At 40.2% G+C, this 17,965-nt stretch overlaps 1 long non-coding RNA gene and 1 other non-coding gene across 2 annotated transcripts in view; one reads left to right on the forward strand and one right to left on the reverse strand.

Moving 5' to 3' along the window:
* LOC139363896 (uncharacterized) overlaps positions 1–17,726 on the forward strand; it is a 42,192-nt gene extending 24,466 nt beyond the window's left edge. Inside the window, exon 3 of the long non-coding RNA XR_011625058.1 lies at positions 16,964–17,726. This is a non-coding gene — a long non-coding RNA (uncharacterized lncRNA). The remainder of the gene's footprint in view (positions 1–16,963) is intronic.
* On the reverse strand, positions 5,337–5,468 carry LOC112427683 (small nucleolar RNA SNORA63). The gene has a single exon (XR_003019379.1). It is a non-coding gene; the product is annotated as a small nucleolar RNA SNORA63 (small nucleolar RNA).
* Positions 17,727–17,965: the final 239 nt, after the last annotated feature.

Raw genomic sequence — 17,965 nt, forward strand, 5'->3', positions numbered from 1 at the left:
TTGATTCTTCTCTCTTTTCTTCTTTATTAGTCTTGCTAGTGGTCTGTCAATTTTGTTGATCTTTTCAAAAAACCAACTCCTGGATTCATTGATTTTTTGGAGAGTTTTTTGTGTCTCTATCTCCTTCAGTTCTGCTCTGATCTTAGTTATTTCTAGCCTTCTGCTAGCTTTCGAATGTGTTTGCTCTTGCTTCTCTAGTTCTTTTAATTGCGATGTTAGAGTTCAATTTTAGATCTTTCCTGCTTTCTCTTGTGGGCATTTAGTGCTATAAATTTCCCTCTACACACTGCTTTAAATGTGTCCCAGAGATTCTGGTATGTTGTATCTTTGTTCTCATTGGTTTCAAAGAACATCTTTATTTCTGCCTTCATTTCGTTATGTACCCAGTAGTCATTCAGGAGCAGGTTGTTCAGTTTCCATGTAGTTGAGCGGTTTTGATTGAGTTTCTTAGTCCTGAGTTCTAGTTTGATTGCACTGTGGTCTGAGAGACAGTTTGTTATAATTTCTGTTCTTGTACATTTGCTGAGGAGTGCTTTACTTCCAATTACGTGGTCAATTTTGGAGTAAGTACGATGTGGTGCTGAGAAGAATGTATATTCTGTTGATTTGGGGTGGAGAGTTCTATAGATGTCTATTAGGTCTGCTTGCTGCAGAGATGAGTTCAATTCCTGGATATCCTTGTTAACTTTCTGTCTCGTTGATCTGTCTAATGTTGACAGTGGAGTGTTGAAGTCTCCCATTATTATTGTATGGGAGTCTAAGTCTCTTTGTAAGTCTCTAAGGACTTGCTTTCTGAATCTGGGTGCTCCTGTATTGGGTGCATATATATTTAGGATAGTTAGCTCTTCCTGTTGAATTGATCCCTTTACCATGATGTAATGGCCTTCTTTGTCTCTTTTGATCTTTGATGGTTTAAAGTCTGTTTTATCAGAGACTAGTATTGCAACCCCCACTTTTTTTTGTTCTCCATTTGCTTGGTAAATCTTCCTCCATCCCTTTATTTTGAGCCTATGTATGTCTCTGCGTGTGAGATGGGTCTCCTGAATACAGCAGACTGATGGGTCTTGACTCTTTATCCAGTTTGCCAGTCTGTATCTTTTAATTGGAGCATTTAGTCCATTTACATTTAAGGTTAAGATTGTTATGTGTGAACTTGATCCTGCCATTATGATATTAACTGGTTATTTTGCTTGTTAGTTGATGCAGTTTCTTCCTATCCTCGATGGTCTTTACATTTTGGCATGTTTTTGCAATGGCTGGTACCGGTTGTTCCTTTCCATGTTTAGTGCTTCCTTCAGGGTCTCTTGTAAGGCAGGTCTAGTGGTGACAAAATCTCTAAGCATTTGCTTATCTGTAAAGGATTTTATTTCTCCTTCACTTATGAAACTTAGTTTGGCTGGATATGAAATTCTGGGTTTAAAATTCTTTTCTTTAAGAATGTTGAATATTGGCCCCCACTCTCTTCTGGCTTGGAGAGTTTCTGCCGAGAGATCTGCTGTTAGTCTGATGGGCTTCCCTTTGTGGGTAACCTGACCTTTCTCTCTGGCTGCCCTTAAGATTTTTTCCTTCATTTCAACTTTGTTGAATCTGGCAATTATGTGTCTTGGAGTTGCTCTTCTCGAGGAGTATCTTTGTGGCGTTCTCTGTATTTCCTGGATTTGAATGTTGGCCTGCCCTACTAGGTTGGGGAAGTTCTCCTGGATGATATCCTGAAGAGTGTTTTCCAACTTGGTTCCATTTTCCCCCTCACTTTCAGGCACCCCAATCAGACGTAGATTTGGTCTTTTTACATAATCCCATACTTCTTTCAGGCTTTGTTCATTTCTTTTTCTTCTTTTTTCTTTTGGTTTCTCTTCTCGCTTCATTTCATTCATTTGATCCTCAATCACAGATACTCTTTCTTCCAGTTGATGGAGTCGGTTACTGAAGCTTGTGCATTTGTCACGTATTTCTCGTGTCATGGTTTTCATCTCTTTCATTTCGTTTATGACCTTCTCTGCATTAATTACTCTAGCCATCAATTCTTCCACTTTTTTTTCAAGATTTTTAGTTTCTTTGCACTGGGTACGTAATTCCTCCTTTAGCTCTGAGAAATTTGATGGACTGAAGCCTTCTTCTCTCATCTCGTCAAAGTCATTCTCCGTCCAGCTTTGATCCGTTGCTGGCGATGAGCTGCGCTCCTTTGCCGGGGGAGATGCGCTCTTATTTTTTGAATTTCCAGCTTTTCTGCCCTGCTTTTTCCCCATCTTTGTGGTTTTATCTGCCTCTGGTCTTTGATGATGGTGATGTACTGATGGGGTTTTGGTGTAGGTGTCCTTCCTGTTTGATAGTTTTCCTTCTAACAGTCAGGACCCTCAGCTGTAGGTCTGTTGGAGATTGCTTGAGGTCCACTCCAGATCCTGTTTGCCTGGGTATCAGCAGCAGAGGCTGCAGAAGATAGAATATTTCTGAACAGCGAGTGTACCTGTCTGATTCTTGCTTTGGAAGCTTCCTCTCAGGGGTGTACTCCACCCTGTGAGGTGTGGGGTGTCAGACTGCCCCTAGTGGGGGATGTCTCCCAGTTAGGCTACTCAGGGGTCAGGGACCCACTTGAGCAGGGAGTCTGTCCCTTCTCAGATCTCAACCTCCGTGTTGGGAGATCCACTGCTCTCTTCAAAGCTGTCAGACAGAGTCATTTGCATCTGCAGAGGTTTCGGCTGTGTTTGTTATTGCCCTGTCCCCAGAGGTGGAGTCTACAGAGACAGGCAGGTTTCCTTGAGCTGCTGTGAGCTCCACCCAGTTCGAGCTTCCCAGCAGCTTTGTTTACCTACTTAAGCCTCAGCAATGGCGGGCGCCCCTCCCCCAGCCTCACTGCTGCCTTGCCGGTAGATCACAGACTGCTGTGCTAGCAATGAGGGAGGCTCCGTGGGTGTGGGACCCTCCCGGCCAGGTGTGGGATATGATCTCCTGGTGTGCCTGTTTGCTTAAAGCGCAGTATTGGGGTGGGAGTTACCCGATTTTCCAGGTGTTGTGTGTCTCAGTTCCCCTGGCTAGGAAAAGGGATTCCCTTCCCCCTTGCGCTTCCCAGGTGAGGCAATGCCTCACCCTGCTTCAGCTCTCGCTGGTCGGGCTGCAGCAGCTGACCAGCACCGATCGTCCGGCACTCCCCAGTGAGATGAACCCAGTACCTCAGTTGAAAATGCAGAAATCACTGGTCTTCTGTGTCGCTCGTGCTGGGAGTTGGAGACTGGAGCTGTTCCTATTCGGCCATCTTGCTCCGCCCCCGCCCTTTTTTTTTTTTTTACCACATCCACACCAACATCGATTATTTTTTGACTTTTTTTTTTTTTTTTTTTTTTTGGTGAGATGGAGTCTCGCTCTGTCACCCAGGCTGGAGTGCAGTGGCGTGATCTTGGCTCACTGCAAACTCCGTTTCCTGGGTTCACACCATTCTCCTTCCTCAGCCTCCTAAGTAGCTGGGACTACAGTCGCCTGCCACCACGCCCGGCTATTATTTTGTATTTTTAGTAGAAACAGGGTTTCACCGTGTTAGCCAAGATGGTCTTGATCTCCTGACCTCGTGATCCACCCGCCTCAGCCTCCCAAAGTGCTGGGATTACAGACTTCAGTCACCGCGCCGGGCTTTTTTGACTTTTTAATAATGGCCATTCTGGCTAGAGTAAGATGTTATCTCATTGTGATTTTAATTTGCATTTCCTTGATGATTTGTGATGAGCATTTTCTTGTATGTTTGTTGACCATTTCTATATCTTTAAAGATAATATCTTTTGAGAAATGACTATCCATATTCTTTGTCCACTTTTTAATGGGATTTGTTTTTCTTGCTGATTTGTTTGAGTTCCTTGTAGATTCTGGGTATTAATCCTTTGTCAGATGCATAATTTGCAAATATTTTCTCCCATACTAAAAGGTGGTCCATTTGCTCTGCAGATTATTTATTTTGCTATGCAGAAGCTTTTTAATTTAATTAGGTCTCAGTATTTATTTTTGTTTTTGTTGCATTTGCTTTTGGGATCTTAGTCATAAATTCTTTAGCTAGGCCAATGTCCAGAAGAGATTTTTCTAGGCTTTCTTCTAGAATTTTTATGGTTTCAGGTCTTAGATTTATGTCTTTAATACATCTTGAGTTAGTTTTCATATATGGTGAGATATAGAGATCCAGTTTCATTCTTCTACATGTAGCTTGCCAATTTTCCCAGCACCGTTTACTGAATAGGGTGTCCTTTCCCCCATTTGTGTTTCTGTATGCTTTGTCAAAAATCAGTTCATTGTAAACATTTGTATTTTGATGGGAATTACATTGAATCTGTAAATTACTTTGGGCAGTATAGCCATTTTCATGACATTGATTCATCCAATCTATGAACATGGGGTGTATTTCTGTTTGTTTGTAACAGCTATGATTTCTTTTGGTATTGTTTTGTAGTTCTCCTTGTAGAGATCTTTCACCTCTTTGGTTAGGTATATTCCTAGCTATTTTATTTATTTATTTATTTATTTATTCATTCATTCATTCATTCATTCATTCATTCATTCATTCATTCATCAGCCATGGTAAAATAAATTGAGTTCTTGATTTGATTCTCAGCTTGGTCATTTTTATTGTATAGCAGTGCTACTGACTTGTGTACATTGATTTTGTAACCTGAGACTTTACTGAATTAATTCATCAGATCTAGGAGTCTTTTGAAGCAGTCTTTAGGTTTTTCTAGGTATGAGATCATATCATCAGCAAACAGTGATAGTTTGACTTCCTGTTTTCCAATTTGGTTGCCATTTATTTTTTTCTTTGACTCCTTTGGCTAAGACTTACACTAAGTACTATGTTGAATAGGCATACTTGTCTTGTTCCAGTTCTCAAGGGGAATGCTTTCAACTTTTCCCCGTTCAACATGATGTTGGCTGTAGTGTTGGCATATATGGCTTTTTTTTTTTTTTGAGATATGTCCTTGTCCTTCTATACTTAGCTTGTTGAGGGCCTTTTTTTTTTTTTTTTTTTTAAGACAGAATCTTGCTCTGTTGCCCATGCTGGAGTGCAGTGGCGCAGTCTCGGCTCACTGCAAGCTCTGTCTCCCGCGTTCATTCCATTCTCCTGCCTCAGCTTCCCGAGTAGCTGGGACTACAGGCATGCGCCACCACACCTGGCTAATTTTTTGTATTTTTAGTAGAGATGGGGTTTCACAATGTTAGCCAGGATGGTCTCGATCTCCTGACCTTGTGATCTGCCTGCCTCGGCCTCCTAAAGTGCTGGGATTACAGGCATGAGCCACTGCGCCTGGCCGAGGGCTTTTATCATAAAGGGATGCTGGTGTTTTTTTAAATTTATTCCTTTCAACATGTATGAAACCAAGTATCCCTGGCTGCTACAGCAGATAGCAGACAGGTATAGTTAAGAAAAAAACTTTATTTTAAGCAGGGGAAATGGCAACACAGCACTTAACAGCTATATTCTAGTCTGAATCCTGCTTGAGATGCTGGATTTTATCAGATGCTTTTTCCGTGTCTATTGAGATGATCATATGATTTTTATTTTAATTCTCTTGATGTAACGAAACACATTTATTGATTTGCATATGTTGAAACATCCCTGCATCCCTGGGATGAAACTCACTTGATCACAGTGAATTTTTTTTTTTTTTTAATGTGCCGTTAGATTTGGTTTGCTAGCATTTTGTTGAGAATTTTTTGCATCTGTATTTATCATGGATATTGGCCAGTAGTTTTCTTTTTTATGTGCTTTCCTGGCTCTGGTATCAGGGTAATACTGGCTTCATAGAATGAGTTAGGGAGGATTCCCTCCTTCTCAATCTTTTGGAATAGTGTCAGTAGAACTGGTACTAATTATTTGAATGTTTGGTAGAATTTGGCTGTGAGTCTGTCTGGCCCTAGGCTTTTCTTTGTTGGCAGTTATTAAAATTACTCATTCAATTTCACCACTTGTCATTGCTCTGTTTGGGATTTATATTTCTTTCTGATTCAAGCTAGGGGAGTTGTATATTTTCAGGAATTTATCCATTTCCTCTAGATTTTCTAGTTTGTGTTCATAGAGGTGTTCATACTAGTCTCGAATGATCTTTTGTCTTTCTGTAGTGTCAGCTGTATTGTTTCCATTTTCATTTGTAATTAAGCTTATTTGAATCTTCTTTCGTCTTTTCTTGGTGAATCTAGGTAGTGATCTATCAATTTTGTTTATCTTTTCAAACAACCAGCCTTTTGCTTCATTAATCTTTCCCATTTTTTGGTTTCAGTTTCATTTAGTTCTGCTCTGATCTTTGTTATTTCTTTTCTTCTGCTTAACTTTCCTCTGGAAAGTTTTAATGTGATCTTTTTGGGTTGTTATAGAACCCTGTTTTTTCATATCGCCTGGATTATTTTTCTGGTTCTTTTTCATTCAGGTAGGGACTATTTCTTCTAATTATTTTTGTCTTTATTTTTTATTTGACAGGCTTATTAAAATATTTTTCCCCTTGAGGATGTGACTTTAATGTTTGTAGTTTATTGTCACCTAGCTTCAGCTCTAGGTGCATTCAGTGGTGAAGACTGTATAAATTCCTTGGTTACAGAGAATCTTTTTGTAACAGCTTTCTCAGATGCTGGTTGTAGCAGCAACGTGGTGGGTATGTGAGCAGGTTCACTGTTTGCTGTGGGGCTGGAATGGCAGAGGTCTCATGAAACTTGTCTTGTTCCCTAGTGGTGTCAACTTTTTTTTTTTTTTTTGAGACAAGGTCTTGCTGTCACCCAGGCTGGAATGCAGTGACACGATCATGGCTCATCGGAGCCTGGACTTCCCAGGCTCAAGTGATCCTCCCACCTCAGCCTTTTGAGTAGTTACTATAGGCATGCACCACTAAGCCTGGCTAATTTTTGTATTTTTTATAGAGATGGGGTTTCACCATGTTTCCCAGGTTGGTTTCTTTTGTCCCACGGGGTGTTCTCTTACTGTGGTGCACTCTGCCTAGGAGTAGCAGCCCCTGACGGCCAGACTACTGTGAATCCTGCTGCTCCTCTGGGTCTAGCCACTGAGTGGGGCTGCCACACTCCAGGCTGGTGCTAGGAATGTGCTGCGACCTGTCCTCTAGTCTCCCAGTAGCAGGTACCAGTACCAGCCCTGATAGGGGGTGGGAGGAGAGCGACAAAGACTCTGAAGTTTCCTTGGTTATAAATAGCCTTACTATGTTAGTTTTCTCAAATGTCAGCTGTAGTAGTGATGTACTGGGCACATGGACAGACTCAACACCTCCTAGTTAGCCAGGGTGATGTAGGTAATGGTGATAGCTGAGGTTGTGCCAAAGTTTTCTCTTTCCTAGAGTTGTGGTATTGTTTCTGCAGATGTTGAAATGTCTGTGCTGGTTGGCCTTCAGCCAAGAGGTGGCACTTGCAAAAGCACCAGCTGTGGTGGTAGTGGTGGAAATTTGTGCTTGCCTTATGTTACTCAGAGGGGATACTCTGATGCCTCAAGTGCCTCTGGTGCTTTTGGGACCATGGAACTCCAAAAACTTTCTGTCCTTTGTGTTAAGCTACCACAGTGGGTCGAGGTGCAAAAATGGGTGTGGGCTGGGTTAGGCAAGTTCGAGCTCCGGCTTTCCAAGTGAGGGCACAGACTGCAGCCACAGTGGGGATTGGAGGGCAGTTCTCTGGCTGCTGGGGTAATGTTCCAGGGAGGAGTATAGCTGCCTCTGCTGTACAGAACAGTCTGTGTGGGGAGTGAGGAGTAGCACTAAGCACCAAGCAGTAAGTCCCACCGAACTAACTGGCAAGGTGAATCTCATACCTGTAGTGTTCCACTAGCAGCAGCTAACTAGATTTATGGCAGTCTGTGCTCAGAACTCAAAACTACCACAGAAACCTCAACTTTCAGACCATACCCTTCTGGGTCCACCCATGAAGCAGGAGCACCCAGCTCTGGCACCTATGGTTACAGTGCACTTCCCACTCACCCCTCAGTTCTGGCCAGTGGGATTTGTCTTCACTCAAGATTATATCACAAATTTCAGTTAGGAGTTTCTTTCAACCGGTGACCACAGCTTGAGTTAGCTAGCAGGCTTCTGTTAGGTCCCCTGTTAAGCAGGATTAGGAATTAGTAATTCTGAAATCAAACTGGGCACAGGTTGGCAGTTCTTTTTATTTTTGTCTTTTCTTTCTTTCTTTCTTTCTTTCTTTCTTTCTTTCTTTCTTTCTTTCTTTCTTTCTTTCTCTTTTTCTTTCTTTCTCTTTTTCTTTCTTTCTCTCTTTCTTTCTTTCTTTCTTTCTTTCTTTCTTTCTTTCTTTCTTTCTTTCTTTCAACATTTACTGGTTTATTATAAAGGATGTCACAAAGGACACAGATGAAGAGATGTGTAGGGGCAAGGTATAGGGGAAGGGGTTTGGAGCTTTCATGCTGTGATGGTTAATACTGAGTGTTAACTTGATTGTATTGAAGGATGCAAAGTATTGATCCAGGGTGTGTCTGTGAGGGTGTTGCCAAAGGAGATTAACATTTGAGTCAGTGGACTGGGAAAGGCACACCCAGCCTTAATCTGGTGGGCACCATCTTATCAGCTGCCAGGGAATATAAAGCAGGCAGAAAAATGTGAAAAGGTGAGATTGGCCTAGGCTCCAGCCTACATCTTCCTCTCGTGCTGGATGCTTCCTGCCCTAGAACATCAGAGTCCAAGTTCTTCAGTTTTGAGAATTGAATTGGCTCTCCTTGCTCCTCAAGCTTGTAGACAGCCTATTGTGGGACCTTGTGATCATGTAAGTTAATACTTAATAAACTCCCCTTTATATGTATTATATATATATACTATTAGTTCTGTCCCTCTAGAGATCCCTGACTAATACACATGCCCTCCTTGGGATGCCACCCTCTAGGAATCTCCATGTGTTCAGCTAATTGGAAGCTCCCTGAACCCAGTCTTTCCTCTTGGGTTTTTGGGAAGTTTCATGACCTCAGCATTCCTTCCTCCTGGGTATAGAGCAGGACCCTCTCTGGAGAGGGTCTTAAGACCCACAGTGAGAAAGGGGAGGGTGTGGAAGGGTAGAGTCCTGCCTTGGGTCAGGTGAAAGGAGGGCAGGAGGAGGTCAGAGAGATTCTGTTTCATGAAGCCTGCCTCTGAGGTCTGACACTCCCAACATTATAACAAAAGACAGTAGCAAGGGCTGTGAGAGTTATTAGCCAGGAACCATGTATATACATGTATGAAACATATATACATATGGATAAAAACACAGATACATAGGTTTTCATACGTATATATGTTTCATATGTATATATGTTTTCATCCATATGTATATATGAAACATATATACATATGAAAACCTATGTATCTATGTTTTTATTCATATGTATATATGTTTTCATCCACGGTTCCTGGCTAATAACTCTCACAGCCCCTTTTATTGTCTTTTGTTATAATGCTGGGAGTGTCAGTTCTCAGAGGCAGGCCTCATGAAACAGAATCTCTCTGACCTCCTCCTGAAAACATATATTTTCATATGTATATATGTTTTTCATCCATAAACGTGTGTATGTGTGTGTGTGTATAAAATAACATCACAGGCTACTCCCTGGTTTTTGACCATAGATTCTTTACATCAGAAAAATACGCACAGCCATTAATAATTAGTCCAGCCCATCATATTGTATGAATGTCTCCCAGTATGAGGTCATTCAGGTTTGTAGGCTTTCTTTCAATCTTGTCAGGCTCCAAAAGGAGGAAGGATCCTTGCAAACATACAGCTTCAGCTTTTCAGGCATGTGGAGTAATTGAGCTTGGAGACAATGTCATCTTTTGTTCTGGGACCATTTAGAGTTATTAATGTAATATTGGATTTCCCTCAATTTATAACCCATTTATTCATTTCTTTACCCTTAACTATTATTCCTCCTTCTCTTCATTTGTCATTTATTTTTGTCCAAATCTTTTCACTTTTGGAAGGGGTGTTAGATTCAGCCACTGTGGTGGTCCAGGTTGTCGGTAGCAATACTAGTCTAGTAAGTGCCTCCCCTTCAGTCCATTCCATTCACACAGAATGGTGTTACTTAGGTTTCAAACAAGTGAGCCATTTTTACCACCAGACAATAGAGCTATATCTATTCTTAACCCCAGTTTTGCCAGATGAGGTGAAGGTGCAATCTGCCTCCATCGGAGCTTCAGGAATTCTAAGTTTAAAAACACAGTGACAGTTTGTTTCTTAGAAATCCTCTCTGCTTCCAGTACTTATAGTTGCAGCCTTGGCCTGAGTTCACTGCATCAAATAAGGGAGAAAAAAATTTTTTTGAGGTAACTTGGGTAAGAAAAAAAGATCATAGTTACTATACTAGTTTACTCTTCCTTTGGCAAGAATTACATAGCCATACCAACATTCTCCCTACCGGCTCTTTCCCAGATCAACCAGAAAAACAGAGAAAGATCTAGTAGGGACACTTCTTTAGTCCCACTCATGTTGAGTGTGAGTACACACTTGTGAAGGCGTGTAAGCCAGTCCTTCATGCTTTCATCTCCCTCTGTTTTAGACAACCAATGTTTCAATGGCCGATTTCTATTTCTCCATCAAACTATTACCCTAAAGAGGATTCTCTCTGCTTGTTGTTGGACATTATCGGTGGCACAGTGTGTTCCCTGGCCTGGGGAAAGGAAGTGGGTATCCAAATCCTTGCAGTCTCTTCTGTTCCATGTGTGTGTGGTTTTTTTTTTAATGGCACAGTGAGCATTTTCGTCTTTCACTGGGCAAGCAAAGCCTACTGCAGAGTCAGCATCTATTCATGTCAAAACCAATTTGTAGCTCCTGCAGGGCTACCAGCATCAGTCTCACTTGCCAGCTATGTTTAGGGCTTTCCCACTAGGGAATCTGAATTTGGAAATTCTTGATTAGGAATCAAGCCTTGATAATAATTCTCCAGGCTCCGCCTTCTACCCTTATTTTCAGCCTCTGAGCCTTTGCTGCATTTTCATGAAAGGTGGCGTGTATTTGCAGCTGAGTAGTGTGTTGCAGCTTACTTCCTGCTTTTTGAAGTTTTAGGGTAGAAAGGCCTCTTTTTATTTTGTTACTCTCTTTCACTTCAAGCTGATGGAGTCTCTGACAACATGATATATTTAAAAATATAACTATTTACAAGGCACAGAAATTATATGAAGGAAGAGATTCATTTTGCTATGGGAATGTTCCCAGATAGATAATGCCTAAGCAGCATTTTCGAGAATGAATAGAAATGCACTAGGAAAACTACCCAGAGAAGAGCAATCTAGATATAGGAAGAGCATATGCAGAAGTAAAATGGACTCAAACTATGGCATTCATACAGAGAAATACACATAGTTTGGTATTAACAGAACTAATGGCATGCCAGGACTTTGGGATTTTATCCTGTAATCCAATATTTCTCAAGATGTGGCCTACCCACCTCCTACATTCAAATCATTTGGGTACTTATTAAAACTGCAATTTCTTGGACCCTACTATAGAATTACTGAATTAAACTCTCTGGAGGAGGGACTCAGGGGTCCCTGAGTTTTAAGATTAGTTGCCCTCCTTATACGAAAATTAATTCAAGATGGATTAGAGACTTAAATGTTAGACCTAAAACCATAAAAACCCTAGAAGAAAACCTAGGTAATACCATTCAGGACATAGGCATGGGTAAGGACTTCATGTCTAAAACACCAAAAGCAACGGCAACAAAAGCCAAAATTGACAAATGGGATCTAGTTAAAGAGCTTCTGCACAGCAAAATAAACTACCATCAGAGTGAACAGGCAACCTACAGAATGGGAGAAAATTTTTGCAATCTACTCATCTGACAAAGGGCTAATATCCAGAACCTGCAAAGAACTCAATCAAATTTACAAGAAAAAAACAACGCCATCAAAAAGTGGGCAAAGGATATGAACAGACACTTCTCAAAAGAAGACATTCATACAGTCAACAGACACATGAAAAAATGCTCATCATCACTCACCATCAGAGCAATGCAAATCAAAACCACAATGAGATAGCATCTCACACCAGTTAGATTGGCAATCATTGAAAAATCAGGAAACAACAGGTGCTGGAGAGGATGTGGAGAAATAGGAACACTTTTACACTGTTGGTGGGACTGTAAACTAGTTCAACCATTGTGGAAAACAGTGTGGCGATTCCTCAAGGATCTAGAACTAGAAATACCGTTTGACCCAGCCATCCCATTACTGGGTATATACCCAAAGAATTTTAAGTAATACTGCTATAAAGACACATGCACACGTATGTTTATTGTGGCACTATTCACAATAGCAAAGACTTGAAATCAACCCAGATGTCCTTCAGTGACAGACTGGATTAAGAAAATGTGGCACATATACACCATGGAATACTATGCAGCCATAAAAAAGGATGAGTTTTTGTCCTTTGCAGGGACATGGATGCAGCTGGAAACCATCATTCTCAGCAAACTGTCGCAAGAACAGAAAAACCAAATACCCCATGTTCTCACTCATAGGTGGGAATTGAACAATGAGATCACATGGACACAGGGTGGGTAACATCACACACCAGGTCCTATTGTGGGGTGGGGGTAGGGGGGAGGGATAGAGTTAGGAGATATACCTAATGTAAATGACAAGTTAATGGGTGCAGCAAACCAACATGGCACATGTATACATATGTAACAAACCTGCACATTGTGCACATGTACCCTAGAACTTAAAGTGTAAAAAAAAAAAAAAAAAGATGAGTTGCCCTATGCCATGCATGTTAGAAGGTTTTCAGTAGTAGCTAGGTACCACAGCAAGATTTACATTTCAGATCAATTACTTTGGGATCTGTGTGGAGGATTGCAAAATGATCAGAAGAAAGATCAGTATGCAGGCTTTGCAGTAGTCCAAATAGAGAAATTAAAGGCCTATGGAGGTGAAAAATAAATTAAATAGTTTTAAAGATAATGAAGGTAAACAAAATAGTATGATACAATGGGGGTTTTATATATTAGTATATCATATAAATATATAAAATTTAAAATGCATGAGTGTGTAAAGTTTTGTGGGTACACACTGGAGACAGAAAATAATACCACTAGTCAGGGAAATGAGAGGTAGGGCAGAGTGGGAGTGATATTTGAACTGAGACTTGAAGCATGAATACAATTTCATAGAACAAAGAAAGGAATTTACATGTAACGAACGACATGCACAAGGCAAAGTGAGAAGCTGATGTGCTTTAGAATAATAGGAAGTTGGGTTGGACTTGAGTATAGTTGTTTAAGTGTAAATGATGAAACTTAGGGCAGAAAAGACATGTTAAGGCCTCACTAGAAAGTGGTTAGCTGCTCCTCAAGCTATTACCTCCTCTTCCTCACACACATTTCCCAGCCTCCCTTGCAGTTAAGTGAGACCATGTGATTGAGTTCTCAGAATTGCAATGTGCGCAGAAGTAATCTACACCATTCTCAATCTGGCCCATACAAATCTCCTATAAACTAAACTCCATCTCACTGAAACTATGTATATCAACTTTAGAGCCACTTGTTGAGGACAGCAAAGCCACAAGTTGAACAGACCTGAGTTCTGAATCAACTGTTGGACCATAGGTGCCTGCTGATGAGGCCCACCTATTCAGGATTTAATATAAGCGAGAAATATACTCCTATTGATTTTGAGCCATGGCATATGCATGCCATGCAAAGGAATTTAGGCATTATCTTACAGGCAAACAGGAGTCAAAGTCAACAGAGATGTCAAATAAAGGGTGACATGATCTGGTTTACTTTAGGAGAAAATTATTTTCAGTATATATTAAAGAGAAGTCTCAACGATAATGTGAGAGTCTTCCGCAAACATCCAAAAGCTGTCTTGTGAATGGGGGGATTAACTCCACTAGGGCCAGAGTACAGACCAAACACCACAAGCATAAGTGAAATTTACAGGTGAAATGAGTTCAGCTCAATCAAGAAGGAAGAAGTTTCTAGAAGTCAGAGCTGGTTCTATAGAGATTTTTTCTATGAGCTTCTTCTTCCTGAAGAGATATCCCAAGGGAAGCTGGAGGACTTCATGTTCAAGTTTTTGGTGGAAGACTAAAATAGGATACCTTTAAAATGTCTTACAACTTTGAGATTCTATGGCCCACAGTGATTATTTTAGTTGGAATTAACGTGGAGGTATATATGTATATGTGACAAGTCAGCATTTCTGTACCTTGGGTTCCCCATAAGTAAAATGGAGATAGGATTATTAATAGAGCCTAACTCACAGGGTTGTGGTGGGGATTAAGTGAATTAATATGTGTAAAGCACTCAATAATGCCTGTACATAGTTGGTGAGCACTCAATAAATAGTAGCTGTTATTACTACATTCTTCCTTTTTTTTTTTTTTTTTGAGATGGAGTCTTGCTCTGTCACCCAGGCTGGAGTGTAGTGGCACAATCTTGGCTCACTGCAACCTCCGCCTCCCAGGTTCAAGCGATTCTCCTCCCTCAGCCTCCTGAGTAGCTGGGATTATAGGTGCGCGCCACCATGCCTGGCTAATTTTTGTATTTTTAGTAGAGGCAGGGTTTCACCATGTTGGTCAGGCTGGTCTTGAACTCCTGACCTTGTGACCCGCCCGCTTTGGCCTCTCAAAGTGCGGGGACTACAGGCGTGAGCCACCGCGCCCGGCCTGTTATTACTATATTCTTTAAGGATGTGTCTCTCCTAATCCATATACATCTCTTCTTTATATATAAAATTGCACATATTTTCATATTATCTAAGCACTGACTTGGAATTCCCTTGTTTCACTTCTTGTGAATAGCCATAGCCACCCTTTCCATGTGTGTAAGTTTGAACCTGGAAACAAAATTTATTAGCTATAAAATTTGCTTTAATGCCTCATCTATTTATTAATACTACTTTTTATTTCCTTGGTGCCTTTTCCAGAAAGTCTTTAAATAGGCTTCAATAGCACGTGATTCTAAGAGTGCACATAGAGGTTTCACATACATATACACATATATACACATGCACATGCAATTGTCATGAAAAATAATCTATAATTTTTTTTTAAAGAAAGACACAGGACTTAAGTTCCTTAATGTCTTTGCATTTTTGTTCTGAGGGCTGCTCTGATTTCTTTTAGTTCCTGCTAGTATGGCCCATATTATTAATTAGTATATCTGTATAAAATATCACAGATTCTTAAAGAAGCCAAATAGGTTATAACACAGTAGTCTTTTGACTCCTAGGAATATAGCTTTTGGCCATAAAAAAAGGTGATTAACATGATATCTTTTACTTCCTACATATTTTCTGTGATCTGGCTGGCTACCTTGGCTTACTGAAGACTGAATTTGACCTCCCATTGTTGGGAATCGGGGATAAGGTTTATTAGCTTTACCTTAATTAAACCAGTGCCTTACAGCAGGAACAGGGATGTAACTGCCCCTTTGTTACTCTTGGCAATACTCCCATTCCTGTTTTGTGATAAATTACCACCCTTTGGCCTCTGATTATCCTCCAGGAAAACAGTTATAGCTTTGTGGAGCAGAGGGGGAAGTATATTATCGTTTAATTTTCAACTGCAAGGGTTGGCATACTGCATCAGGAACAAATAAATAAGAACAGTTACTCATCTCATGTTTAAGCAATTCTGGGCTGCTTCTATTAGAACTTTATGGAAGACTGTCTACATAGACTGAAATTCTCCTCTGGCTGGCAGATACCAAGGTTATTAAGCTACAGTTGGGTCTCCTGCTCCAGAAGTGAAGGAGGTATCTTTTCTGCAGGGTGTGAGAAATTGGCTAAAGCAGTGCTCACAAAGTAAGAAGGCAGCCTATAGAGTATTGCAACTGTGTTTTAACAGAGATTCCTCTATTTATTTTAAAAACCATTTTATTGGGATATGACTGACATACAAAAAGCTGTACATATTTAAGGTAGACAACTTGATGAATTTGGAGGTAAGTATATACTCGTGCAACCATTACCAAAATCTGCGCTATATACATAGCCATCATCTGCAGTAGTTTCTTCTTACGTTCTTTATTCTTTTTTCTGATAAGAGCACTTAACATAAAATCTGCCCTCTTAGCCAATGTTTAAAGTACACAATACCATATTGTTAACTGTAGGCCCTATGCTATACAGTAGATTGCTAGAATTTCTTCGTCTTGCATAACTGAAAATTTGTACCTTTTGACGAATAACTTTCGGTTTCCTTCTCCCCCTAAGATTCCCCTAATTTTAGAGCAGGGGTTTTACACACCAAATTGTCAACAATGAGTATTTCTTGGTGAAGATTTGGTGGGTGTTCAGTCAGTAGGCGTATCTTCCATTTTAACTTTATATATACCTATATTGTTTTATTTTTAAAAATAATTAATGTAAATTACACTTATAATAAAAATGGCGAAGATGAAAACTAGTGGCTTTCAGATGCTCTTAACTTAGGAGAGACACTCTGATCCTGAAGCAGTATCCTTCCTAAAAATTTAAAAGCTGTCAGGATTTCTGCATGTGTTTTAGAACTCATCTCACTAGAGCTATAGCTTGTGTTCCTAAATTTGGCATGATTTAGCAGAGAAGAAAAGAAATATGACATGGAAGGAAAGGCGGAAATAAGATAACACAGACAAACTGGAATTCTTAAAGTTCTACCTCTAAGGACTTGGCTCTCTGGAAGATAAAAGTAATTATCTCCATGGGTGTACTGGTGTGTACTAGTCTACAGTTGACCCTTGAACAACACAGGGGTGAGGGTGTATCAAGCCCCTTTGCAGAGGAAAATCCACATATAACTGTTGATTCCCCCCAAACTTAACTACTAATAGCCCATTGCTGACCAGAAGCCTTACCAATAACATAAACTGTCATTCAACACATATCTTATATGTGTTATACACTGTATTTTTACAATAGGGCAAGCTAGAGAAAAAATATTATTAAGAAAATCATAAGGAAGAGAAAATACACTTCCGGTACTGTACTGTATTTATCCATACTATAAGTTTACATTGTCTTTTTCTTTTTTGAGACAGAGTCTGGCATCATCTCGGCTCACTGCAACCTCCGCCTCCCGGGTTCAAGCAATTCTTCTGCCTCAGCCTCCCAAGTAGCTGGAATTACAGGCACGCACCACCATGCCTGGCTGATTTTTGTATTTTTAGTAGAGATGGGGTTTCACCATATTGGCCAGGTTGGTCTCAAACTCCTGACCTCATGATCCACCCACCTCGGCCGTCCAAAGTGCTGGGATTACAGGCGTGAGCCACGACACCCAGACCTACATTATCTTTTTACAAGACGAATCATCTGTCTGGAATGGCAGAAACTGCAACTGCAGACCTCAATCTATGGCACATATCAAGCAATTTAACTTCTTGTAATGTCATGACTTTTCTCTGCTTCTTGGGAGTATTTCCAGCATCACTACACTTCCTGTGGATCATGTGATGTTATTCAAGATTTGCAGTATAGAACTAAACAGGATGAAAAAAACAAAAGAACAATGAGAGATCAAGTTGTACTGTGATATGCAATTTACTGTAGAGATGAACTGCTCAGGGGGAATGATCATCACATGGCTTTTTAAGGGAATACGCACAGCACGAGCTCAATGCAGTAACAATAGGACGTGGCTACAAAATTATTACAGCAGTACAGTATGGATGATCATTTTGTGATGTTATAATTTAATACTGCATTTTCACTTTTGTTTATATTTTTCTCAACTGAATGGCACCATGTACAATCTGTGTTTGTGTGCATAAGTTTTGATAAATTTTAACTTTTAAAATAAATTTGTGTATATTTTATGGTTATAAGTGATAAAATAGAGCAGTGTCTACATATATTTTATGCATTCATTACATTTCTAACTTTTTCTTAAGTTTTTTGTTACTTCTAGGCTATGAAACTCATCTACAAGTTTTTTCAAATTGTCATAAATCTCCAAAATGCTTTCCAATATATTTATTGAAAAAAATCTGCATACGAGTGGGCCTGCAGAATTCAAACCCATGTTGCTTGGGCTGTCATAA

This window comes from Macaca nemestrina, chromosome 6, assembly GCF_043159975.1.
Source record: "Macaca nemestrina isolate mMacNem1 chromosome 6, mMacNem.hap1, whole genome shotgun sequence".
In the NCBI taxonomy this organism is placed as follows: Eukaryota; Metazoa; Chordata; class Mammalia; order Primates; family Cercopithecidae; genus Macaca; species Macaca nemestrina.